The sequence below is a fragment of the Pan troglodytes genome, chromosome 4 (assembly GCF_028858775.2).
Source record: "Pan troglodytes isolate AG18354 chromosome 4, NHGRI_mPanTro3-v2.0_pri, whole genome shotgun sequence".
Taxonomy (NCBI): Eukaryota; Metazoa; Chordata; class Mammalia; order Primates; family Hominidae; genus Pan; species Pan troglodytes.
Genome location: NC_072402.2, coordinates 487,967 through 515,506, shown reverse-complemented (window position 1 = coordinate 515,506; position 27,540 = coordinate 487,967). Strand labels below are relative to the sequence as shown.

Genomic DNA, 27,540 nt, shown 5'->3' with positions numbered 1-27,540 from the left:
TATTGATTCTCAGTTGAAACTTAAGTGATAAGGCAGATTCTTCTATTTTCAGAGAATCTATTTTCCCTCTTCAGTATGCATACAACTTACCAAGGCCGTTTAGGATGGTTTCTACTCTCCTCTCCAGATTCTATCAGCATGATGTTATTAATAGGTTGCATCAACATCATGCCTTGTGTGGTGATGTGTTTCTAAAGTCCCGCAGATTATGATGTAGCACAGAACCTTAGGGTTGCTACCCTCAGGATCAGATGTTAATGGTATATGGCTGTTCCTATCAGTTAAAGCAAACTGATTTTTATGACCTCTGTTTATTAAAATGCACAAAAATGCATGGGTCAGGTTAATAGCTGCATATCAGCTATGAGGGATTGTATTAATATCCTCCAAAAAATCTACAACATCTAAAGCAAGAGCTGTAAGTAGTGTCCCCAGCTGACTCAAATTATAAGAATCCACTAGCAATTTCCCAAATGTATACTCTGCATCATGGGCTAAAGTGTTGGAAGTAAATTGAGATATACTGGAATCATAGCACCTGAATATTTCAAGCCTTTCATGGTGCAACTAATCTGTGCATTTTTCTGTGGAAATGCTGATTTGTGAGATTGTTTCCTGTCTGTGTCCTTTGCTAAACGATTTGCTCCATGAGGGCTGAAACTGTGTGTGATTTATTCATAGTTATATCCTAAGTAGCCTCTTTCACTTTCAAAATTTCTCCTGTGTCAGAAGCACTTACAAAATGTCCTTTGTCGAAGATCTGAATTCAAAATTTAGTAAACAGGTTCCTTTGAGATGGTATGATGAATCCTCTTTTAATCGGAGTGTGCACATGATCTACTGGACAACATCCCAAGAGTGTTCTACTGAGCATCAATATGACCAGACGTACCTTAGGTTAAGTGGTCCTTTGGCGGAAATAGTCCTCTGTAGTAGCAAAATATCAAAAACATAATATGGTGCATGCACCTCTTAAATGATTTCATAGTGCTCATCCCTAGAGACTTGCTGAATATCTCTATGGGAAAGAATATTTAACTTTATACAAGTGGTTACAAACTTAATTGCAAAACACCATCTGCAGAACTCTCATTTGAAATTACAGAATTCAAATTTTCTGATGCATACTTTAGAAAATGTGTTATGAACAATTAAATTAGAATCTATACGGAGAAAGGTGAATACCAGCTGACCAGTTAGATATGACTCAGGGCAGAGGATCTGGATTTATGTCTTAGCAAGATTACCTACTTTCCATGTGAGCTCAGGCAAACTGTCACCTCTATGAACCATTTCAGTCCCACCATTACATGACTCTCAAAGATATCTCTATAGATTCAGGAGCTGTGAAAACTGAAACAGCCTGAGATTTTCTTTTCAATATGGACAAATATCTCACACATTACTTTTAGATAAATTGGGCAGAAATTTGTTGAAAAGGACATTGTCTTGTTGTGGAAAAATGATAGAGAGAATAGACATGTGGAAATTTAATTTTTTTCCCTTAGCTCAGATTCAATTTAAAAAACTCCATTTTGGGCCTTCTTATATAAATCTATGTCCCTTAACCATAGCACATGTACATAAATTAGTTACGGAATCAAAACAATTACTATATATGTTTGGCTGTTTTTTATCCTTTGCATCAATGTATATAAATTAACAGTCAATAATACATCAAGATCTTTGTAAAACAATGATTTCACCCTTCTATATTTTCTCCTCTCCTTTCCTTTCACTATAGTGTTTTTGAAAAATTCTTATTCTGAGACTAAATGAGCTCATTTTTATATCTTTGTAGAACTTTTCCCTTGATCTATAAAATACTCTTCCAATTTCTAATCTCTCTTAGCATTTCAGTATGAGATTTTAAAGTTTCCATTTTCACATTTGCATATAATAAGAGAAAAAGGAGGCAGGGCAAATACGTTTTACATGACATGTATCAATAGAAATATATCATTTCGATAGAAATATAACTATAGAAATAACTGTAGGAATTTAAGCGTCGGATATTTCTGTGTCATATATATCAGCTTAAATGCTATCCAGAGGAGAGGATTGAAAAAGAATTCCTGTTAGATACAATGTACTTGGAGGATGAATTTAGTACTAACGGCTGAAGTGCTAGATTCAGGGGGAAATATATTAAAGGGTATGGCAGAAAGTCTTTAATTCTTCAAAATCTGGAGCTGGAGATGTGAGCTACAGATTAGGGCAGACTGTGGCAAAATTGGGAACCCACTGTTGGCATGTTTTTGTCATCTTAGAGTGGCATTTAAGAGCAACAGCACTGAGGCCCCAGGAGAGGGGCTGCAGCTGTACCTATGGATCTGGCAATGACTCTTTGACACACCAGACGGCAGACTTCAGAGAGGGGCAGAGTCACACTTGGAATGGAGGTTGAGCTGCTGATGGAATCCAGACTTAAATGAGACATATCCCTCTCTTAGCCTGCATACATAATTACTACAAGCAAATGTATTGATAATTATTGTAAATCAGATACCAAAATCCAAAATTATAACTAAAATTATTTGTGTATTGCTACACAAAGCTAGATATTTAACTATCACAAAAATAAATAGTTACAGAAAATTAACAAATGGAAAGTCTGTAAATATTTTCCACACATATGAAGCTATAATATCTTCAAATATAAAGTCATTAAATATTTAAAAAGTAATAACAAAAGGAAATGAGTAATGTGTATGACAAAGCTATTCACAAAATAAATACAAATAACAAAAACATGTTCAGCTGCTTTAGTAATCAAAGAACTAGCTAAGTCTGATAACATTTCCCTTGCTATGCTGTATCCATACAGTTAAATCCTACAATGTCATGAATATTACAAACTGCACTGATATTAGCAAAGAAAAATTAAATCAGGAGTTTTATTCTTTAAAGGAGTAAATATTATTTTTTAAAACTATATTTTTTCTACTACTTAGTTTTTCGACAAAAAAACATGTATGCATAGAGAAAGGCCAGGAAAGATATGAAACAACATGTTTCTTAATGAATTTGGAGGATGAAACTCCAAATGAGATGATTATGGCTGTTTTTGTTTTTGCGCTTGACAATATTTTTTCAATTTCCTTATTATTATCTTTTTTTATTTTGAGATGGAGTCTTGCTCTGTAGCCCAGGCTGGGGTGCAGTGGCACCATCTTGGCCCACTGCAACCTCTGCCTCCCAGGCTCAAGCGATTCTCTGCCTCGGCCTCCTAAGTAGCTGGGACTACAGGTGTGCGCCACCATGCTGAGATGGGGTTTCACCAATTTGGCCAGGTTGGTCTCGAGCTCCTGACGTCAAGCAATCCACCCGTCTCGGCTTTCCAAAGTGCTGGGATTACAGGCATGAACCACTGCATCTGGCCTGTTTTTAAATTTTCAAAAAGTAATGTATGTGAACCAATGTTCTGTAAGACCATTGTGCACATTTGAATGAAACTAATGCATATTTTGATGGACTTAGTAATAAATATGAGTCAAAGTAGGTTCATGAGCATAAATCGTCTTAACAATTATCTGAGACATATTATCAAAGCTAACATAGGGAGCAGATAGCTTTTCAAGTTTATTTTCTTTAAATATAAAAAGTAAATCACTCCAATGCAATTGGTAAGCAACTGAGTAAATACAACCTAGTATGCTCACACAGTTGAATGTTACATGGCAGTCAAAATGAATGAATATAACTACATTAAAGAATACAAGTGACTATTTTCCTTTTACTGATTGAAGAAAGTAACAGAGAGTTATTTAAAATGCGAAACTTTTTTTTGTAAAGAGAAAAAAAAAACTAAAACTGAGCAGCAAATTTTTTAGAAGCAAAGTGACATGACTTTGAAAATCGTAATCTAAAACCAAATCACAAACACAGGCTACAGAAGAATGACTAGGTTGGGAGGATGGCTAGTTTGAGGAATGGGCAGAGAAGTGGATATAAATTCTTGTTAAGTTTTTCATCCTGAGTGATGGGTGATAAATGAGGTTTATTTATTGTTGATCAACGAATGAAAATGAGGGACATACTTATTATCAACGATGAGAATGTATCATGAACCAATTGTATGATAAATTTAAATTTGTGCACAAAAGGACTACTAAAATCTGAATTAAAAAATAATTCTCAGAATGAATATTCATCTGTTATAAAATATTGTATAAATATTTACTTAATATTAGAAAAATGTGAAAACATTTTTACTTCATTTTGCAAGGATATTGTCACTTTCTTAACACAATATGTTGAAAATAGAGCAAAATTCATGTGTTAAAGGGAAAATCATAAAAAATCATAAATGAAATTATGTATATTTTTGAACTAAATGAAAAGACAAGATATCAAAATGTGTAGTATGCATCTAAAAAACAGAGCTTAGAGGGAAACTTACAGTTTTCAGTGCATAAATATATTAATTTTTGCTTAATCACTAAATGCCCATTAAAGCCATATTGATAATTTAAACTCTATTGGATTATTAAAAGCTAAAATTTCTCACAGTATTAATATTAAGAAAGCAGAACAACAGAAACTCTTATTGAAGTCATATAAATTATAACAACAACCAGGGCTGATTTTCCCTTTAACAAATTAATTAATTATTTGGTAGTGTGTGGCTACTATCAAAATAGAAATCCTTTGTTAAAGATCTAGTTATCTTTCTAGTATTGATTTCTTGTTTAATTCCACTGTGGTCACATAACATGCTCTACATGATTTCAGTCTGTTAAAATTTGTTGAAACTTAGTGTATGGTAAAGTATAAGATCTCTATATGTCTTGGAGCATCGCAGAGTATTGGTGAATAGTCAATTTGGTAAATGGTCCGCATCAGCAAAGGTCACACGTGTACTTATAAAGAATGTGTATTGGGTAAATGTTGAATATAAGGTTCTACATATGGAAATTTGTCCAACTTTGTGTTTAAATATTTTGTACCCTTACTGATCTTTTACTTACTTGTTTATATCGTTATGAGTGTAACGTATGAAAATATCCACCTGTGACATTGAACTTATCTATTTCTATGTTTAGTTCTGTCAACTTTTGCTTTATCTAATTTAAGGCTGTGGCATCATCACATGTATACAATGTTAGTATTAGTATGTCTTGCTGTGGCATTGAAAGTTTTATTATTAAAAATGACTCTCTTAAACTCCAGTGATACTTATTGCCTTAAATTCTAGTTTACATGATATCAGAATAGGTATACACACTTGTTTATGTTTTTCAAGATATAACTTATCATCATTTTCCATCCTTTTTCTTTCAACTTTTTCCATGGCTGTATTTATAAAGTATGTCTCTCGTATACAGCATATATTGGAATCATTTTTTAAAATCTTGTCTGACAGTCTTTTATTTGGGACATTTACTTTATTTACACTTAATAAAGTTACTGACAGAAATATGGTTAAGCCTGAAAATTAGCTATTTGTTTTCTATTTGTAGTGTCCATTCCTTGTTCCTTTACTTCTCCTTTCTTGCCTTCTTTCAGATTAATCAAATATGTTTCTATTATTCAATTTTTTCCATAATCTTGTAAGTTAGGCACATTTATATTATTTTGAGTGGTCATCCTGGAGATTTCAGTGTGGATTCTTGTCTTAGTATGGTCTAATTAAATTGGTACATTTACTACTCACTGAAACATGTAAATATCTTACAATAGTTTAAGTCAATTGTTTATTCCTTTTCACCCTTTGCACTCTCATTGTCCTTGTCATTTCTTTTTCATCTGCATGTTGTAAAGCCCATGAGACATTATTATTGTGTTTGTTTCATCTTGTTAAAAATTGTTTATATTTACTCATTTAAAAAAATCTTTTTAGTGTTCTTTTCTTCCTTCCTGTGTGTTCACACTTTCTTCCTTCCTGCGTGTTCATACTTCTATCTGGGATCATTTATCTTCATCTGAAGCAAGTCCTTTAGTATTATTATTATTAGTATTATTGTAGTGGATCTGTTAGCAATACATTAACATACCTTTTCTTGTTTTGAAAGATATTTTCTCTGGGTAGTTGATTCAAATATAGAAGATTATTTTTCTTTTATCACTTTGAGATATTATTCCCTTTTTTTTTTTTTTTTACTTTTTCAGATGAAAAATGAGCCATAAGTTTTACTGCTTTTCCTTTGAAGAAAACATTTCTATTTTCTCTGGGTACTTTTAAGATTGTTTTTGTGTCTTTAATATTGTTCTTGCCTATTTACTTTTTTCTTTCTGAGATCCAATTACATTTTTGACAAAACTTTTGACAGCATTCCATATGTTTCTCTCATTCTGTTATTTTTTCTTTTTTTCTGTACCTTTATTCTTTATCTCTGTACCTCAATTGGATTATTTGCTACTGAACTTTCTTAGTTTACTACTCTTATCTTCAACTGTGTTCAAACTGTTTTTAACCCATCCATTGTGTATTTATTGCAGATATTTTATTTTTTGCTTATGTAATACTCATTAGATTGCTTTTATGTAGATTCCAATTTTCCATTGACATTCTTGATCTCTTCATTATGTTGTACCATAAGTCTGTTCAGTCTACTATAAAAAATACCATAAACTGAGTAGCTTATAAACAATAAAATTGATTTCTCACAGTTCTAGGAGCTGGGAAGCCCAAGATCAAGGGAGATTCTGTGTTTGTTGAGGGTTTGCTTTCTGGCTCACAGACATTGCCTTCTTGCTGTGTCCTCACATAATGGAAGAGGCCCATACACTCTCTGGAGTCTCTTTTATAAGGGTACTAATCCCGTTCCTGTAGGCTTCACCCTCATGACCTTAATCTTTGGGAGGTGTCCCAAAGGCCCCATCTCCTACCATCATCACCTTGGTGGTTTGGATTTCAACCTATAAATTTTGAGCATGACAGGACCATTCAGTCCATTACATACCCAAAAATATGTGCTTTTTCCTCTTGGTTTTTAGTTATTTTGGATTCTAGCATGCCTCATACATTTTTATTGGATTTCAGACATTGAGAATAAGAAACTGTAGCATCTGTGCATGGCATTAGATTTTTACTTGAGAATGTGAAAAATTTTTTGTAACAAGGAGATAAAGTAGCAGTGTGTCACCTTGCTTCTGTCAAAGTTTGATTTTAGACTTTGTTAGAGTTGTTCCTATAAATTTCCTCTTACTTTTAAGTCATGGGTCATAATCATAGATGATGACCCTATCTCCAGGGTCATGGTCCTTCTCGAGATTCACGTAAAATCTCATTGTATTTATAAAGATATCGTCATCTTTACAAGGCTTGGACTAATCTCTTTCTTTTCAGATCATGTGGCTGCTGCAATCCCTGCTCAGCCTCCCAGATGCTATTTTCCATTGAGTTTCTTGGAGTTTCACCCTGTGTATGTGGAGGTTTCAAATTAATGCATTTTAGTCAGGCATGTACATAGGAGGAAAAATGATGGTTCACTGGCTACGTGTATTTTTGGGGCAGGATAAGTAAGATTACAGAGCCATGCTGACTTGTCCCCTTGTGTAATGCCCCACGGACCCCTTTTGGAGGAAGCTTTGCATCTCTTTCACCTTCCTGCGTCAGCAAGTAACTCTTTTGCAAGATAACCAGTCCTACAGTATACCAGCAGATTACCAAATGGTTACAAGTTCCTGATACCTGGTATGTCCTGGGAAAGAGAACAAAAGTCCCTTACTCCTGATGTAGCTCCCACAATCTCCAGCCAGTCAGCACTAAAAGCCCAGGAAACTATTAGCTACCAATTCCTGCCTTGGGGGGTAGGGTTGTCTCCGGGATCCCACATGTGCAGCTAGGCTCAAGGTTTAGCTTATAGTGACCTTTCCCTCATTTTAATGGTAAAAAACACACTCCTACATGGAGATTTTTGTCTGCTAATGATACGTGCAATGCATGTGAGAGCATTTAGATGCTGAGCGCATTCACCAACCACAAGTCTGCCTTTGCATACTTGACCTCACCAGTATTTTATGAATGTTTGTGTACAACTCCCATGAAAGGAATTCCTCTTAGGATACTAGCTGTTATCTCTCCCTTTGAGCAGCCCACTCTGCCTCTCAGAGTGTACTTTTGCTTTGCAGTAAACTTCTTTGCCTACTCTTACTTTGGACTTGGTATCAAATTCTTTGTGTGGTGAATGAAGTCAAGAACCTGAACCGGCCCACCGGCAACATTTTCAGATTAGTAAATACTGGCAAGTACTTTTCCAAAGTGGATTAACTAATCCATATTTCCACTAGCAAGGATAAAATTTTCCTTTGTTTCACATCTTTGTTAATTCTGCACATTACAGTACAATTTTATTAGTGGATTTTCCCACCGAGTGACAAAATAATTGTATCCTAATCATTACGACAACTGAAAGCTGGTCCCCACATTTCTGAATGCCCCTCGGGGAAAGTAATATCTCTGTTGATAACTGCTAAACTATGCTCATGTTGTATAGTCAAATAAAGCTATTTGAGTGCGAAGGGAATGCTCCAAAGTTGCGGGCAGCAGTGTAGAGCTCTTAACATATGATGCCCTTTACTGCTATTTTATTGCACTAGTCACTTTTTTTGGTGATTTTTGTTTAAACCCGTCTCCACATTTGACTGTAAGCTTCATGAGTTGGCTTTGTTTGCCACTGTTGCTGGCAAGTGACAATCAGTAAACACTTGTGGATTGAAATAATTACTGAATGCTTAATGCTTTAATTGATCAAAAACCTGCCATGGCAGAGAAAGAGAGAGATTAACAGTGAGATCCCGGATGGGAAAATGAGAAAGTTACAGTGTTTGCCATCAGACAGGCATGCAAAACGTTTCAAGAAAACAGAGGTCATCCTCAGAGTTAGAACTTAGTTTAGAGCCCCTGTATAACCAAATATTCTGTTGTGAATAGAATATAACGTCTTGAATGGAAAGGTCTCAGTTTGACTTTGCATAAAGCCAACCTTGTGAACTTGTTACCAAGATTAACATGCTTTCAAGAAGAGTCCATATTTTTTCCCAGTTACCTATTTTGAATAACAGACATGAAGTAATCTTACAGATTCCGATGGCTTATTATTCCTCTCGGCACATCTATATGATAAGCTTTCCAATTCCCATTTGATAGGTGAGGAAAGTCACTGAAACATTTTCTTGGATGTGGATAGATGGTTTGAAACACTCTCTGTACTATTTTTAAAAAGAATATCACCCACTCGGCTACGTGACAACTTTATTGACACTGTAGCCACATGAAATTTATGTTTTATGGTTCCCCTTTTACCTGTAAATTTACCAATCACAGAGGTTACTTGACCCAGACAGAGCCCTAAATCAATTTCACTAAGTTATTTGAACTTTACCCTGGTGGTGAAATAAATAGCAGTGTATCTACCACTGCTGTGAAGACATCTTGGTACATCAGTGTTTTGTGATAACAACTTTGGAAAAATAAAACACCACACCAATTAGAGATAACCGTATGCTGAAACACAGCTTTAATTTTTTACTATATAAGCAGCCAAATGTTTTTTTTAAATTATTATTACTAAGTGTGTTTTGATACTATGCTATACTTCTTTTCTAAATGAAGAAATCTATACTATTGATTAAGACTTAGAGCTTCCAACTTTAGTTAATTTTGATATCTACATATGGGATTAATCTCATTTGTTCTACTTGGTGGAACTTTTATAAAATTCTTATTTTAGTTGTGTTCAATGGCCCAAATATACTTTTTCTAGTCTCTTCCTTGTTTTCTTTCAAATGTTTCTAATATATAACTGTATGCCCACAAAAAGACATGATTTTTGAGATTTATATTTTGTTGTTATCTTGGTATATTAGTTGATAGAAGGGGCTTAATTGTTTCACTGCAAGAGATCAGATTTTGAATTTGAGATTATTATATTTGAAACACAATTGTGCAATAACAAGATGTTCATACAAAGCCTTGGTCACATATCAAGTATTTTATCTCAAGAGCAAGATAATTGGTATTTAGAGGATCTACCCTAGCAGGGAAAGTCAAAGTTAGGATCTCATTGATAGGGAATCTATCACAATTGTTTTCCATTCATCGTATGCTGGCTGGGTTTTTCAAGAATTTGGCTGGATTAGAGAGGGTTTTGCAATCAGGAAAAAAAATGTCCTGGCACTGTAACCTGTGAGGACCCAGAAATGTCAGGGAAAAATAATGTAGTTTTTTATAGTTTTTGCAAGTGAATCTTGGATTTCCAAATTGTTAAGTCCAAAGATAATGCTCTATGGAGACTGGCTTCCCTGGATTCTTTGAACCCGCTGCACACTGATTTAATGAACTGTAAATACACTTTAAAATATACATGCATTTTAACAGTAAAGAAAAAGTCAACAGCTAATATAGTGCCTCATGTCTTCAATTTTTTTTTTTTTTTTTTTTTGAGACGGAGTCTCGCTCTTTCACCCAGGCTGGAGTGCAGTGGCGCGATCTCTGCTCACTGCAAGCTCCGCCTCCCGGGTTCACGCCATTCTTCTGCCTCAGCCTCCCGAGTAGCTGGGACTACAGGCACCTGCCACCACGCCCGGCTAATTTTTGTATTTTTAGTACAGACGGGGTTTCACCATGTTAGCCAGGATGGTCTCGATCTCCTGACCTCGTGATCCGCCTGCCTCGGCCTCCCAAAGTGCTGGGATTACAGGCGTGAACCACCGCGCCCGGCCTCATGTCTTCAATTTTATATCACAAACATTTAAAATGCATATGTCTATTTTATAGATTTAACCATAGCATGTATAGAGTTTGATATGCCGGTCAATTCAATTAACCTGTAATTAACATCATAATACTGTTTTTATTTTAAATGAACATTGCACCGATATTGTCTACTCTTTCTTGTATCTTTGTCACCCAAGAAAAATGTAAACTTCTCAAGCAAGAGCTTTGCTTTAATTTTCTTTCATGGTACTTAAAATCATTTGCACAATTTATGTTTTCCACATCAATGCTGATGGAAAAATAAAATAGCAATAAGAATGCAGCAGATCTGTATTGCATGAACTCTTTGGAGCACAGTGTAGTAAATGTGGAAGGATAGGGAAAAGAGTTCAGCCTGACATTTTGGACTTTGCAATCCAAGAATAAAAAGATATAGAAATCATATTACAAAGAAGAAAGGAAAATGCTAAATGAAAGTCCAATTACATGATGTATACATGTAGAAGAAGGGCTCCCTAAAATAAAAAAAATCAAGCTGAATGTCAGCTGAATTTTTGGCAAAAATAGAGAAGAATAAAATTTCCAGAGGGGGATAAGAAAGAATGAGCTATCCAGATTGGAGGAGGAAAACATTTCTCTTTATTTTTTTTTCCAGGTTACTTTTGTTGTTATTTCTGGAACAAAATAAAAAGCTATTAATCAGTAAGAATCCGGGAGTTCATAGCATTGTCGTCTGTAGACAACAGTGTCTCTAGGTAGGAATATAGTTAAATTCTACAAGAGAAAAGGAATCAGGATTTTGAAACACACTGCGCATAAAAAGACTGTAAAAACATGTTATTACTCTGTAATTAATACTATTTATTTCCCATAATTTAAAAAAATCCAGTGAGTTAGAATGCCTGAAAAGTAATTAAGTATGAAAAATTTGTTTTTTGTTGACACAGTAAAAACTAAATGGAAAATTTTTCTTAATATTCTGTCTTGCTATACTTTTTATTACTTTCAAAATACATTAACTCTGCATTTAATTTGCATTTTACTTTGTCCTTTAGAGACTTTCATAAATTTTAAGTTTTTCTTCTAATACGCTCTCCATGTTTATTGTTTAGGAATAATTTATACATGAGTTGCATAACGTATAATTCTGGTGCATATACATACATATTTTTATAAATATTGTTAGACTTATATGTGTATATGAAAAATTAAAAGTTTTATATCAGCTTTATGGCATTATAATGAAACACATTAATAATAAATATTCTAGGAGCAAATTGTTGGAATAAGAAAGTATTTATTGAACAAAGAAATTTAGTAGGAAGGGAAGCAGAAAATACTATTTATTTGTTCACACTAATAAGGAAATGCCATAAGGTAAAATATATAACAAATTATAAAAGTACATATTTGAATAATTTATACACAATATATCTTAAACATTGAATAAAGGACTCAGTGGAAAATTCTTAGATCATTTACAATATTGTTCCTGAAACTTTAAAAATATGTATGTATGTCTATAAATTTGAGACTCTTTTTGCCTATAATTTTTGTTTATTTAGTCATCTATTGGTACTTTCTTTGGCCTGAAACAATTTCTTCAAATTGATCAGGTTCATACTATATCTAACTTTAGCGGTAGATGAATTGTAAATCTTTCTAATTCTGCATTTTGTGGGATTTGATGGTATAGAATGTGCTGTCATTTTCCAGTAAACAAATGTACAAAAATTTGTGTAAATACTTTCATATTTACAAAATCTAAAAATGGATATATTCATTAGTCATATGATCTCTTTCCCTCATTTATTTATATCTATATTAATTATACTGGCTCTAAGCTACCACCCATCTAAAAACAACTTTTTGAGAGAAAAAGACACACTACAAATATAAAACTCTTATCAATTGTAGAAACATCAATATGGGCAAGGTCTGCAAACATATGAGTATATATTTATCTACAGGGAGAGGTATGCCTGTCTTCCATAGCTAGCCTTTATTCATTCATTTAACAGAAATACTGAGTCCCTACTGTATGTATGGAAGAGACTAGGTTTCAACAATAGGAAAATAAGTTAGAAGTGGTCTATACCTGAGAATTTGCAGTCTCTTACCTGAGATACACAAATAATTTCAATAAAGTGTTGTATTATAATAGAGACGTGGCTATAATACTAAAAAGGAGCACTCATAATGTTCACTATTAATACTACTACAAGATTGCTTTGTGGAGTAGAATCCCCGTTGTTCTACTGGCATGGCTTGAGCCATTCAAATATTGAAGGGAATTCTGGGGTTTCTTTGATTTCAGCAAAGGGATACAATGAGTTGTTTTCATCATTGCATGGCCATTGCCAGAGAGTTTTACAGAGTGTTACTGTTGAGCATCCCCAGGCCAGACCTTGCTCTTATTCAGAAACTAAGCTTATGTCGGCCAGGCATGGTGGCTCACGCCTATAATCCTAGCACTTTGGGAGGCCGAGGTGGGTGGATCACCAGGTCAGGGGTTCGAGACCAGCCTGACTAAAATGATGAAACCCCGTCTCTACTAAAAATACAAAAAAATTAGCTGGGCGTGGTGGCGGGCTCCTGTAATCCCAGCTACTCAGGAGGCTAAGGCAGGAGAATTGCTTGAACCCAGGAGGTGGAGGTTGCAGTGAGCCGAGATCACGCCACGGCACTCCAGCCTGGGTGACAGAGCAAGACTCTGTCTCAAAAAACAAAAACAAAAACAAAACAAAACAAAACAAAAACTAAGCTTATGTCATCTTATAATAGAAACGTAATGGACGAGAAGGTCCCAAACAAGGCAAACAGAGCCTTCATTAGATGCTTCTGGCTGTCAGGAATTGGAGCGTGGAGTCTGAGTTTTCTCTCACCACACCCCGTCTGCCATCTCTGCCCTCCATCCTTGCCATTTCATGCAGTTGCCTCCTGCCCTAGAGGGATGAACATGTTAGATGGAGAAGTTTCTTCTGCAGGAACATTGTTCAAGAACAAATCATCAGGCACGTTTCCCTGACTTCAGATTTATGAAACTTAATCTATTCATTTTCAATCCTCTCTGGAGGCCAGGGACAGATGTGTCTCTCTCCTACTTTAATATCTATTTATTATTTTGTATCTATCTGCCTATTTATCATCTATATAGCTATACACATATACATATATGTATATACATGTATGCGTGTGTGTATGATTTCATAATCTTTGTTCCCTACTACTTTATTCTAGCATGTAAAATCCCTCACTTCATATTTCTTTTTGTAAATGATGTTTCAATTTTACATTAGAGAACAGCAAAATGTAACGTGCTTGTTAATAAATTGTTCCTTTGTGCTTCCCATGCCCCGTGTACTCTTTCCTATTTTGCTTTAATGTCAATTGCAATATTCCCTACTGAGAATGAAATTGATGTAAAATATAAGATTCATGATTTAATTTTCATAACCCAATCGCTGAATTGGAAGGCACTTGGCATTTATAATGTGCCAATTTTAAGAATGGCTAAGACATGTTTTTGTGTCACATTGATTATTCTTAATAAAAATGTATATATTTACTTAACCCCTTATTTTTGCAGAACATATTGATGCTCTGAAAGATAACCCCAGAAGAGTATGAGGAGACATACACAGTCTACACAGGCCTGTAAGGTAATTTTTAGAATTTGTGCTGGTTCAGTGCCTATGGGAAGCCAGAAATCGTAATCAGTGCATAGCAAAAAGGACATTCAGCTGGTCACAGGGAGTTACTAAGCAGATAAAGACAACATTGCTGAAGACAGCCTTGTGACAATAGTAACAGGATCAGGCCCAGTAATTAGGCAGTTTGTGGCAGTTGATAGGAAAAGACAAAGAATTATCTGTGGTTAACCCACACACGCAGGCACTTTGGTTGCTGAAGAATCACAGATGGCACAAAAAAATTGTGGATCAGATGGGTCCCAAATTATGAGCACTGAAAACACAAGCTGATGTATTTTTCTAAAAGAAGGCCATTTTATACAATTCTTACACAAAATCACAAAGTTGTTTAGAAAAAAATCAAAAAGAACAAACGTAAATGGAAGGATATGCAATGTCATAGTAAAGGGAGAAATAGAACAGAAAAGAGTGATCAGAAGGAACTCTCCACAATTGACCTATACAAATACAAACAAAGTGATTCAGAAATTGTTCCTGTCCTCAAGGGGAGAAATAGAACAGAAAAGAGTGATCAGAAGGAACTCTCCACAATTGACCTATACAAATACAAACAAAGTGATTCAGAAATTGTTCCTGTCCTCAAGGGGTTCATAGGTTAATGCAGGACACATGTGCACGTGCACATACACACACACATATACACACACACAGATGTGTAAATATCTATAAAATAAGACAAGATGTTATAAATACTACAATAAAGTTTAAAAACATGTCTGGGTACTGAGAATTTAGTAATTCTTTTTATGTGTGAGGGTGGGAGATTTTTAAAAGGCCAAGTAAAACATGTGATGTTTATGCTACCTCTTGATAATTGAGAAGAGTTTGGAGAAGTAATGTGGACACAAAGTAGGAAATGAAGAATTAGAAATTAGTGCCCAAGGTCAGAAGGGACAAGATAGGAGAATGATTCAATGTAGAGATTGTAGGCAATGCACAAGATTGTATGTTCCTTTATGTGTGTGTATGTGTGTGTGTGTCCTGCCACTAGCTTTCCTAGGGTCAGGTATGATGATAGAGCCGCAAATGGGAATGAGTGTGAACATTGATTGTTAGAAAGCATAGCTGCTAAAAATCAGAAAAGTGTGATGGTAAGAGCTGGGCAGGTCATTTAAGCTTTGCTAATTCTCAAATCAACACAAACACTTTGCAAGAGATACACACTAGTTAGGTGATCAGGGAGTACTTGTAAAAGGTCAGAAGCTTCCAATGTACTTCCAGTACTTGTCTAAATCATTCTATATAAAATAGAATATCTGATCACCAAAATATTGCAAGGAATATTATTATTTATCCTTATCTATTAGGAAAAGAAAGCTAAAAGGCAGAAATTCTCAAGTTATTTTCCAGGTGACTGTTTAATTTATCTAATTATGAGAAACTACACGAATCTTCAAAAAATAGCTTCTTTCTTCAGATTTACAATAAATGAACCAAAGTATTATTGACAGAATACTATAATAATTAAGATTGGTCTAAAATGGTTGAGATTAGCCAAACTCTCAGTTAAAGCAAATGAGCTAAGACTTACAGAAAAAGTAATCTGCCTTAAATGCCATTTTCTCTTTGCTTGGCCCCAAATGGCTGAATAAAAATGCTGAAGCTTCAGTCTCTTTAATACAGAAATAGACTTCAGTATCTGATGCTATCATCAGGAACTATGTATCTTGTGTGAGTGATTTTTTTTTTTTGCTGTGAGAAGCAAGGTGTATTCATTGCCTATTTCTGTGGAACAAATAATCCCTGAACTTAGCAACTTAAAATAATAAACAGTTATTGTTTCATGATTTCTTTGGGTCAGGGATCTGTGTGTGGCTTAGTTGTGTGTTTGTGGTTCAGTGTCTCTCACAAGGCCGAAATCAAGGTGGTGGCCAGGGCCACAGTCCTTTCAAGGCTCACCTGGGAGAAGAAGGATCTGCTTTGAAGGTTATTCACCTGATCATTGTCAGGCCTCAGAGGACCCATTTCCAGGCTCACTCACATGCTTACTGTCAAACACCAGGATTTTGCTGGTTATTAGCTGGAGATCTCTCTGAGTTCATTTCCTGCTGTGTGGCCTTTCCATAGGGCAGGTGAAAATATGGTAACTGGCTTCCCTCCGTAGGGCAGGTGAAAATATGGTAACTGGCTTCCCTCCAAGCAAGCAATTAAGAGAAGAAGAGAGATCATCTAAGAGAGAAGCAAAAGTCTAACCTCAGAAGTGCCATCCAATCATTTACGCTGAATCCTGCTCCTTAGATGCAAGTCACTAGGTCTAGCCCACACTCAAAGGGAGGAGGTGTGACAAAGAGGGGAATACTAGGAAGTGGGTGGGGATCACTGAGGGTCGTAATGGAAGTTACCTACTACAATCTGGCTTCATGTTTTAGTTTTTTGAAAAACCATTCACACACTCCAAAATCCCAGTTAATGGTTTCGTAGCTCACTGCATAATCCTCCGATTTGTTCTCAAGTTTTTAGTTGTCTGTATTTATTATTATAAGCTGCAGCACTTTTTTATTTAGGAAAATAAGGAAATTGAAAACACAAAGGTGTTGCAGAATATGGGAAATCTATACTTAACAAATGCATGGAAGATGACACAAAATCCCATCCACATTCCATTTCTCTTGTGAAATTTGTCACAGTGGAGGGAAAATAATGCTATGCTCAAAAGCCTATAGGTAACAGCAAACGGTCCAAGTCAAAACAGTTCTGATCTATTCTTCAGAGGGTGTCTAAACTGGAAATATAGTTGACATTTTGTATTAAATGCAATTGAATTGGTTCATGGTTTTCCTCTTTACATGAATTTACTAATACTGTTGTATTACAAATGCTGTATTTTATAAGATCCATAGTTTACTTTGTTTTTATCTATCTTTGGAGAGCAATCAAGAGACATAGAAGCAGATAATCAGAAATGTGAGGAAGGGTCTTTAGGGATTACAAATATATTTGTTTCTATAAGTGGAAAGATCTTACTGAAAGGCATTAATTACTAATGGAAAGAGCTCAGTAGCTGGTTTTTAATATTTCAAAATCGCTAATGGAAAATGAACATTTAGCCATGATAAAACTGTATAGACTAAATGATTAGTTTATTTGCTTTTTTCTGTAGTTATATCACTGAAATATGAAAATTGTCACGTATCTGAAGTTCTCATTAGCATATATTTGCACATGTGTGTATATATGTGAATATATATGTATGTATGTGTATATATATTTGTGTGTGTGTATATATATACACACACAAACATACACACACAAACACACACCTGAATAGTGGTGGTCAAATAAATTATTGTTGAGTAAATTCGGTTGGATGAGCAACACACCAATATTAGTTTTTTAAAAAATGTTGAAAACAACTACTCAACCCCTGTATTTACAAATGAGAAAAATTTGACACAGAAATAAAACTGACTTCTTGCAACACATATAGCCAGTTAGTGGCAAATTTGATATTACAACCAAAACTTCTGATTCTTTTTTTTATTTCTTCTAAAAAAAAAGCAACAAGAACAACAGAAAACGGGATACGTGTGCGGAACATGCAGGTTAGTTACATACGTGTGCCATGGTGGTTTGCTGCACCTATTGACTCATCCTCTGAGTTCCCTCCCCTCGCCCCGTACCCCTCAACAGACCCTGGTGTGTGTTGTTCCTCTCTCTGTGTCCATGTTTTCTCATTGTTAAACTCCCACTTATGAGTGAGAACATGAGGTATTTAGTTTTCTGTTCCTGTGTTAGTTTGTGAGGATGATGGTTTCCTGTTTCGTGCATGTCCCAGCCGAGGACATTATCTCATTCCCTTTTATGGTTGCATAGTATTGAATGGTGTATATGTACCATATTTTCTTTGTCCAGTCTATCATTGATGGGCATTTGGGTTGGTTCCATGTCTTTGCTATTGTAAATAGTGCTGCAATAAACATATGTGTGCATGTGTCTTTATAGTAGAATGATTTATATTCCTTTGGGTATATGCCCAGTAATGGGATTGCTGGGTAAAGTGGTATTTCTGGTTCTAGATCCATGAGGAATTGCCATACGGTCTTCCACAGTGGTTGAACTAATTTACATTCCCATCAACAGGGTAAAAGCGTTCCTATTTCTTCACAGCCTGGTCAGCATCTATTGTTTCCTGACTTTACTAATTGCCATTCTAACTGGTGTGAGATGATATCTCATTGTGGCAAAACTCCTGATTTTTAACCCTCTTTTATTTTGGCTGTAAACCAAGACTCTGACTTCATCTAGGTAAGGGCCAACTTTCTGAACAGGAAGAAAGAAAATAATATTTTTTAATTAGGACAAACATGAAGACAAGAATCTAGCCTCCCTGGACAGCAGATGTCTTTCTTCTTTCTGCTCCAGGGCCTTGTCCCAAGAACCTACGTAGCTATGATGGACAAGATTAAGTAACAAACCACACAAGGGCTGAAAGCTGCTGGAGAAGTGCTCTGGTCACCTGTCCTTAGGCAGTAATTCTGGAAGGTATTTTGTATGCTTTCATTAGTTCTAGCTAAACTGAAGCCCTCTGGAGGTTCATTATGACAGTGTTGATAATGTGCTTTTGTTTTAAATCACCATTCCTGTGGTTTGACATACATAGAAATATTCACCGATTTTATGTATATGTTTAGATGATTTGTGACATATATATCATCAGTTAAATATCATCAGAATCAAAGATGTGGGAAATTACCATCACCCCTTAGTTTCTGCATTAGTTTCTGCATTAGTCAATGTCCTACTCCCATCTCTTGCAATAATTGATGACCTTTCTTCACTATAGTTTTACTTTTTCTAGAATTTTGTATAAGTGGAATTATACAATGCAATGTCTCATGTGTCAGGCTTCTTTCACAAAAAGATATTGCTATTGTGCGTATCAATATTCCCTTCCTTTTCATTGCTAAGCAGTATTACATTGTATGGATGTGTCATTTTTTTTGCTTATTCATGTGTGATAGACCAGTTGTGGTATGCCCACACCACTTTCTAGTTCTATGAACATTCACATGCATTAGGGAGCATATGTGTGTTCATTTTTCTTGGGTAAATGTCTAAAAGTGGTATTGGTAAATCATTTGACAAGTATATGTTTAACTATCCAAGGAATTAACAAAATAGTTTCCAAAGTGACTGTGCCATGTTGCATTCCCACCAGAAGTCATCCTTATCAATGTTTGCCTTGACCAGTCTTTTTAATTTTAATCATTCTGTAGCATGTGTAGTGGTGTCTCACTGAGGTTTCAACTTGTATTTCAACTAATGAAGTTGATCAGGGTTTTGTGTGATTTTTTTTTTTGCCATTTATATATCTTTCTTGGTTATCTCTGCTTCTTTCTGTCTCCAGTTCTTTCTTAAATTATTTGTCATGTTAATGAGTTAGAAAGAAGTCTTTATTCTGGATTAGAGCTTTTTAACAGATAATTACATATATTTTCTCTGATATATCTTTTGCTTTTTCATGTTTAGAATCTTTCAAAAGCAGGAGCTTTAAATTTTGAAGGAGTGTAATTTATAATTTTTTCTTTTATGATTAATGCTTTTTAACTTTCTAACTTAATGCTTTTTTTGCCTAATAAATCTTTGCCTAAGCTGAGGACAATTCTCTTCTCCTGTGTTTTCTTATGGAAGATTTATAGTTTTAGGTTTTCTGAACAGGCCTATGATCTCTTTCAAGTTAATTTTTTGCATATCACTGCTTCCATCCTGTTTCATTGTTCTATATGTATAGCCTTATGTCAATACTGTGCTGGCTGATATCATTGCACATATTTTGTTGCATATTTTAAGTATTTCATGTTTTTTCATGTGATTATGTTGTAATTTTAATTTAAATTGCCATTTGTTTATTATCACTATATAGAATTACAATCGATTTTTGTATATTGCTGTTATGCCCTGTTGCTCTGCTAAACTAACTTAATAGTTTCAATTGGTTTCTTTAAGCAGATTATTTAACGTATTCTACTAAGAAGATAGCATATTCATTCTATACAGACACTTTTACATCTTCCTTTTTAATTTTTATGCCTATTATTGCTTTCTCTTCTTTACTGCACAGCCTAAGACCTCAAGTAGTCCATGATCATGAAATGCAATGGTTGTAATACATAATGCATTATCCTGAAGCAGCTGGCCCCACAGAGCTCTGACACAGCCTTCTAAAAGCACAGTTAAAATGCCAGTTTAGAGGCAACACTCTGAAAGAATGGGTGTTATCCTTCTGGGTGCATTACATGCATTAAATTAAAGATTTATATGGTTCATTGTCCTCAATAAAAAAGGATGCCAAGGAATGAAAAGTGATATACAATCAGTCTCTAAGACTGAGATGGTTTGTGTTATGCATTCCGACAACTCCGATTTCCATTGAACTGAAGGTCATGGTTCCCAGTGTGGCACACTCTTGCCAGAGTCAAATAAAGAATTCCACTGGGCCACAAGTTATGGCAACTGCCAGGGCTCTTTGGACTTTTTGTGACCAGGAACCAGCAGGTGAGAAGAGGAGTCACCATAAATCAGAGAAACCAGCAGGTGAGAAGAAGAGGAGTCACCATAAATCAGAGGCAATTGACTCTGGTAGACAAGAAGACGTAACACTGCTTCCAATCAGTGAGCGCAGGGGGCTGTAGATGTGCTGAACCCAGGTGATGTACTAGGTGGCTCTGGGTACTAAATACATATAGCAATACTGGCCTGATAAGAGTGTGATTTCCAGGGCTCAGATACTGCAGAGAAAATGGTTTGGGTCACACCAGATAAGCCAGTAAGACCTGCCAAGGTGAGAGCGAGGATAAGACTTTAAAATGGATAATGGAGGAGAAATAGAAGGAGTAGCAGTGTGGCCCTGAGCATAAATTTTCAAACAGGTCAGCAGTTAGTTCCACCGACTTTCCTCTTCTACATTTCCCCTCAGAGAGAGAGGGAGAGGCACTTGCACCACACAGGAGTATTGCTAGAACCTGCAGAAAGAAGGTTTGTGGGGTGGAGTGGGAAGTGGGGGCTCTAATCTCTTTCTGAGAAGGTGCAACTGACTGCAGGCCCCTGCTGCTGTCTCACATTTTCCCTGAGGCTATGCTGGTCACTGCTGTGTCTACCCGTGATGGAGCACACCAGCTGTGCTAATGCAGGCCTGTTCCCATGAGATGGGGGACTCCTTAGCGGATTACTTTGGTTTCAGGACTCCCCATCAACTCTTCTGAGTCTTTTCCATATGGTGCTGCAGTGGTCTGACATTCTTCCTACCCAATTCACTTTCCTTCCCCTTTCCTTTCCTTCACAGGTGTCAGACCAGCATTGTGGCCTAAAGATCGCCCTGCTTTCTTTGGCTCTATTTTTTTTCACAGTTGTTTCCCCAATAAATCTCTTGCATGTCTAATCTCATTTTAGCATTTGCTTTTTGGAAGGCCCAAACTATCATATAAGTCAATATGAAATGAGCAATTATTTTAGACTTTGAGTTAGCATTCTCACAAAAGAAGATACACAAATGGCCAAAAAAAAGCATGTGAGTTACCAGAAAATGTAAATTAAAGTCATAGTTACATGTCATCTAACACCCACTAGGACTAAAATTAGAAATATTGACAAGAGTAAATGTGTGAAAAGTTACAAATAGAACTCTCAATGATTGCTGGTGATTGTATAAAAGATTACTAAAACTCTGGAAGTGCTTTAGCAATTTCGTACACAGTCAATTATACACATACTTTTTGAGGTAAGAACTGCACTTCTATTAATATAAATGCATTAAATGAAAGTTTATGTCTAAAGATGGATTTCTACAAGAATATTCACGGAAGCTTTATTTGTAATAGCCAAAATTTGGTAGCAGCCCAAATGTCCATCAAAAGAATGCATAAAAATATTTTGTAGATTTTAACAATAGAATAACACTAATCAGTAAGAGGAAATGTAATACTGAATCAGAAAACAACATTCGTCTGTCTCAAAATCACTGAACCAGATACAAAACTTACTATATGATTTTCTTTATACACAATTCTAAAAAAATACAATTAGTCTATAGCAACAGAGAAGAGATTGGTAGTCATCTAGGATGGATCAGGGTGATGGAGGCACAGAGGCCCTGCAAGGAAGTGGGAGGAGGCTTTGCGGGCAAAGAAAATGTTCTGTAGCTTGATTATAGCAGTGCCTTCTGCAGTGCATCAAGTGTGAAAATTAATTGAATTGCCAATTAAGAGAACTCAATTTACTGGACATAAATTATACCTCAATTAAATTGATAAAAATATTTCCACACATGTAGATTCATCAAAGATATTGAAAATAAACTAAATGTTCTAATTTGATGGAATGCAACCCCTATTGTTTGGAAGCTATGTGTCCACAAATAAAAACTCAGAGATAAAGATTGTGTAAAAAAATTAAGTATTAAAACATATGCAGTACATGGGAAAAAACTTTCTAATACTACTGACATTTTTATGGTTCCATAGCTCATAAAACTATGATCTGTGTTTTTGTAAAGTGCAAAGGGTTTGTGATGTTTTGTATTAGGTTAGAATCATAATTTCAAACATTTGTCATGTTCTTCTTTTTCTTGTATCATGTGATTTTCATATAAATGCATTTCTTGCATATGTACTTGAATTTATTATGAGTAAACAAACTTGAAAAATTACATCACTAGTAAATTATTGAAAGTGCTGAGAACAAAGTTGTTCTATATTCAGTAAATTTTTTAAAACACATCATTAAAACTTGTCTAAAATACATTTCTGGAGATAATTCTGATTATTATGCTCATAAGTAATGATTCCATCATTTAAAATGAAATACTATTAACATTTTAAATGGTATATTAAAACAGTATTTCATCTACTGAGTTTCCATAATTCTTAATAAGTGCTACAGCATTGAAATGCAGTTACATTTTAGTTTGTATTGAGAAGCGCATTATATCTAACATTTCAATAACACAGTGTTTGCTCTGTAATATTATGGCTGTATGTATAGTTTATTTACAATACTTTCTGTAATAATAAGATTACAGTTATGGAATATAATTATTGTAATTTATTTATACAGCTGCTTTTTACAGTAAGATATTACTGTTATTCTGAGCAGTTTTTTTAAAAATGGGAGTGAAGGTGTCATTGGAGAAATAATGTGCAAGAACTGTGGATTCAGAGCCTGTCTTTCTACTTACCCACAAAATCCATTTTCTTCTTCTATCATTTCTTTAAATACTTATATGTACATTTCTGTATTCCTGAAGGGTGATGATTTGCAATAAGGGGTATTATCTCATGGCATAAAGGGAGGAGAGATGAGGTTAAAATTCTGAAGCCTGTTCAGATAGCTCATTCTGCATTCTGTGATTGAAGATGTGAAAAACAACAGGGTAGTCTTCCAGCATTCAGTGTGTGTCCACATACTGAGATCTTAACGCTTGGACCTGTACTGCCATTGTGCTTGGTTTTGTTCATCACTTTGTGGTTTGACCTCCAGAAATGAGTGGGGTAAAACAAAGGTGTGAGTCAGGACAATGTTTTAGGCAAGTTTGAGTGTCATGGGGTGGTAGGTTGGAGAAAAGTGTATTTTTACATATGTTTTAATGTGAAAGAATATGTATGAATAGTAGTGAGAAACAGCCATTCATGGACAAATACATTAATGATGAAGGCTAAGAGGAGAATTCAGGGGCAGATGGGATTCAGAGGAGAATGGGGCAGAGGATGTGTGGAATTCAGGCAGATCACAGGAAATTAAGGGAATTACCTTCTGGTGAAGCTTCTCATTTTAATATATCATTCAAGTGAAAACAAAGTCATAAATTCACTTAATAGGTTTGTAGGAGAATCAGAATTTAGAGTTTGGATCAGACTTTTCACCTTCCAGAGAGTAGCAGAGTGAGTTTATTAAAGACATTTAGAAGAGATGGCTGCTGAGTTTACAGGTATTCTACAAGGCTTCAATGACAAAATGCATGATGCATTCCTTGGTAAACTAAAACATATTGAAATGGTACTCCATTTGCCATGTTTCTATAATGCCTAAAATAAAGCAAAATAAATGAAACTTAAAATGCAGTTATAAAATGACATGTAATCTTCATGAAGTTTTCAATGAATTACAGCTCTATGTTTTAACCAGTAGATTTGGTCAGTTAGTGAAACATTAATCACTACAGAAAGCTAGACATTTTACAATTTAATTTTTTGTATGTATAAAAGGAGTTAGACAAAGTTTCTTGTTCAAATTCCTTGCTGGCACATAGTAAAAATGGAACTCAGAAATTTTATTTTCCAGCCCACTGATTCAGCCACACTGATGAGGCAAAAACAATTCTCTCTGGTAAAACTAGTTTAAACGTGGCAATAAATCAATCTAAAAGCAACTTAAAGATTCTTTCATTTCTTATTCTGACATATTCACCTATTGACATTATGAAATTTCTGTGTAACAAGTAACTATTTTGTGTGTTCTATCAGGTCAAGCTTACTCACATCTTAAATGGTTTCAACATCCAAATTCCTAAGCAAGGCTTCAAATGAAGAAAGAAAATATCAACATATGCTAGATCGTTCAAAGTGACCTTGTTTTAATTAACCATTTGAAATTTTTTTTACCACACATCACAAATACAACCCCTTCCTCCCCAAATTCCACCACTGGTCATTTAACAAACCCATTTTATATGGCAAACATGAATCTTCTACATGGTACACCCTTTCCCAAAAAACTGTCTCTAAAATTTCTAACTACTTTAGGTCCAATTCTAGTACTGCCTTTGCCAAGAAAGTGTCTCTAGTCATGTCTACAAACTATTAAAAAATAGGCAAAATCTGAAAGGACATTTTCTCTTTATTCTTTTCTTTTTTTTCTTTCTTTTTTTTTTTTTTTTTAGATGGGATCTCACTCTGTTGCCCAAGCTGGAGTGCAGTGCTGTGATCTTGGTTCACTGCAACCTCTGCCTCCTGGGCTCAAGTGATCCATCCTCTCACCTCAGTCTCCTGAGTAGCTGGGGCCACAGGTGCATGCCACCATTCATGCCTGACTAATTTTTTGTATTTATTTATTGGTAGAGATGGGATTTTGCCATGTTGCCCAGGTTAGTCTTGAACCTCTGAGCTCAAGCAATCCACCTGCCTTGGCTTCCCAAAGTGCTGGGATTACAGGTGTGATCCACTGTGCTTGGCCCATACATATTGAAGAGAAGAGATACAAATGGCCAACAGGAATATGAAAAATGCTCAACATCTGTAGTCATCAGAGAAATGCAAACTAAATGGAAATATCATCTCACTCCTGTTAGAATGGCTGTAATAAAAAAAAATGAATGGTAACATGTGTTAACAAGGGAGAAAAGGAATCCCTTGTACATTGTCATTGGGAATGTAAATTAGTACAGCCGTTTTGGAAAATAGTTTGGAGTTTCCCCAAAAAACTAAAAATAGAATTACTATATGATTCAGCAATCCTACTACAGGGTATATATCCAAAAGACTTGAAATTGGTATGTGGAACAGATACCTGTACTCACATGTTTATTTCAGAATTATTAACAATAGTTAAGGTATGGAAGCAACTTAAGTGTCCATCAACAGATAAATAAATTTTAAAAATGTGGCATTCCATTTTAAACAATGAAATATTATACAGCCTTAAAAAAGGAAATTCTCTCATTTGTGATAACACAGATGAAACTGGAGAACATTATGCTAAGTGGAGTAAGACAAAAGGACAAATACTATATAATCTCACTTATATGTGGAATCTAAATATGTCAATCTCCTTGAAACAGAGAGTAGGACGGTGATTACCAGAGATTGAGAAGTGCGGGGGAGGAGAAGGGATAGGGACAAGGGAGATATTGATCAGAGGGTACGAATGTTCATTTAGACTGGTTGAATAATTTTTAGTGCAATAATCTATTGCACTGCGTGGTGACCACAGTTAATAACGTATTGCGTATTTCAAAATTGCCAGAAAAATAAATGTTTAACATTCTCACTACAAAAAAAAATGGTAAGAGGATGAGGTAATAGATATGTTAATTTGCTTGGTTGAATGTTGGGGTGATCAGACCCAACACCAGGTCATGGGGGCGATGAAGTTCGGTGGAGTCAAAGGATTGAGAAAAGACAGTTTGAGAGAGAAAGGTGGGACCAGGGGGCCATCGCAATCATGAAAGCTGCAAAGGCCCCGAGCTCTGGGAGCCCAATCTATTTATTGGTAATCCAACAGAGAAACAGGTAGTGAGAATGTGGAGGTTAAAAGGGCACGTTGCATTAAGCACATGATTTACAGCTGTGATGGTTTAGCATTTGCTCTGCTACTTGAGATAATGGAGAGCAGGTTCTTTTAACTCAAGACACAATCAATCCTGGGAGAGCAAAGAGCTGGGAGCCAGCAAGTCTAGACACATTCCAGAACCACGAGCCCTGGATTCTATCCAAGCCACAAGGGATTTTATGCCCTGGGCTTAGATTATGGTGTGTCAGGGTAGCCTTCCAACCGTTTAGCACAGAGCTTGGTGTTCCAAAGGCCACAAGGGATTTTAGACCCTGGACCCCGGACATGTTCCAAGACTCTTTTATATTATGTCGACACGCAAGCCCTGCCTCAGCTTCTCCAAACACTCCGCTTTTCCCAACAGTTGAAACTTTCTACAATGTATACATGAATCAAAATATCATGTTTTACCTTATAAATACACACAGTTATTATCTGTCAAATACAGATAAATAAATAAATAAATAAAATAAAAAGCTTTTTGTGGAAGGTCTTAATACATGAAGAGTTAGCAAATGGTCAAACATTAATGGATTAGAGGTAGATAGGGAGATGGGAGGATGTACAGAGGGTAAGTGATTAAGTAAAGATAGCACTCTCTGGGGAAGAGCCTGGGCGGACATGGCACCTGGTCCTTCATTATACTTATTGTTTGCCATGAGGACAAGAAAGTGAGAGGATCAGGAATTACTGAAAATAAGGAGGTATAAATAGATGCAAGGTGCATTTCATTTATTTTTAAACTTTTAAGGCTATGCTCACCTTGAATTTTATATGGTTATTTAGGGACATCCTCTGCTCTTTTTATGTTAATACTATTAGTATTGCTGTTCACAAGTTATTATTTACATCTTTGTTATTTTCCTTTGATCATGCCCTAGATGCATTGTTTTTTAAAAGGTT

General features: G+C 35.4%; 1 protein-coding gene across 7 annotated transcripts in view; it reads left to right on the top strand.

Moving 5' to 3' along the window:
• LOC749983 (putative WAS protein family homolog 3) overlaps positions 1–27,540 on the top strand; it is a 498,033-nt gene that overhangs the window by 218,694 nt on the left and 251,799 nt on the right. For 5 of the 7 annotated variants that reach the window (XR_010156840.1, XR_010156844.1, XR_010156842.1 and 2 more), the window contains exons 10-12: positions 14,253–14,325; positions 17,875–17,918; positions 18,739–18,858. The gene's annotated coding sequence lies outside the window, so the exon portion shown is untranslated. Of the gene's footprint in view, positions 1–14,252; positions 14,326–17,874; positions 17,919–18,738; positions 18,859–20,437; positions 27,095–27,540 lie in introns of those variants that run through there. The other 2 variants (XR_010156845.1, XR_010156847.1) reach the window with 2 other exon arrangements.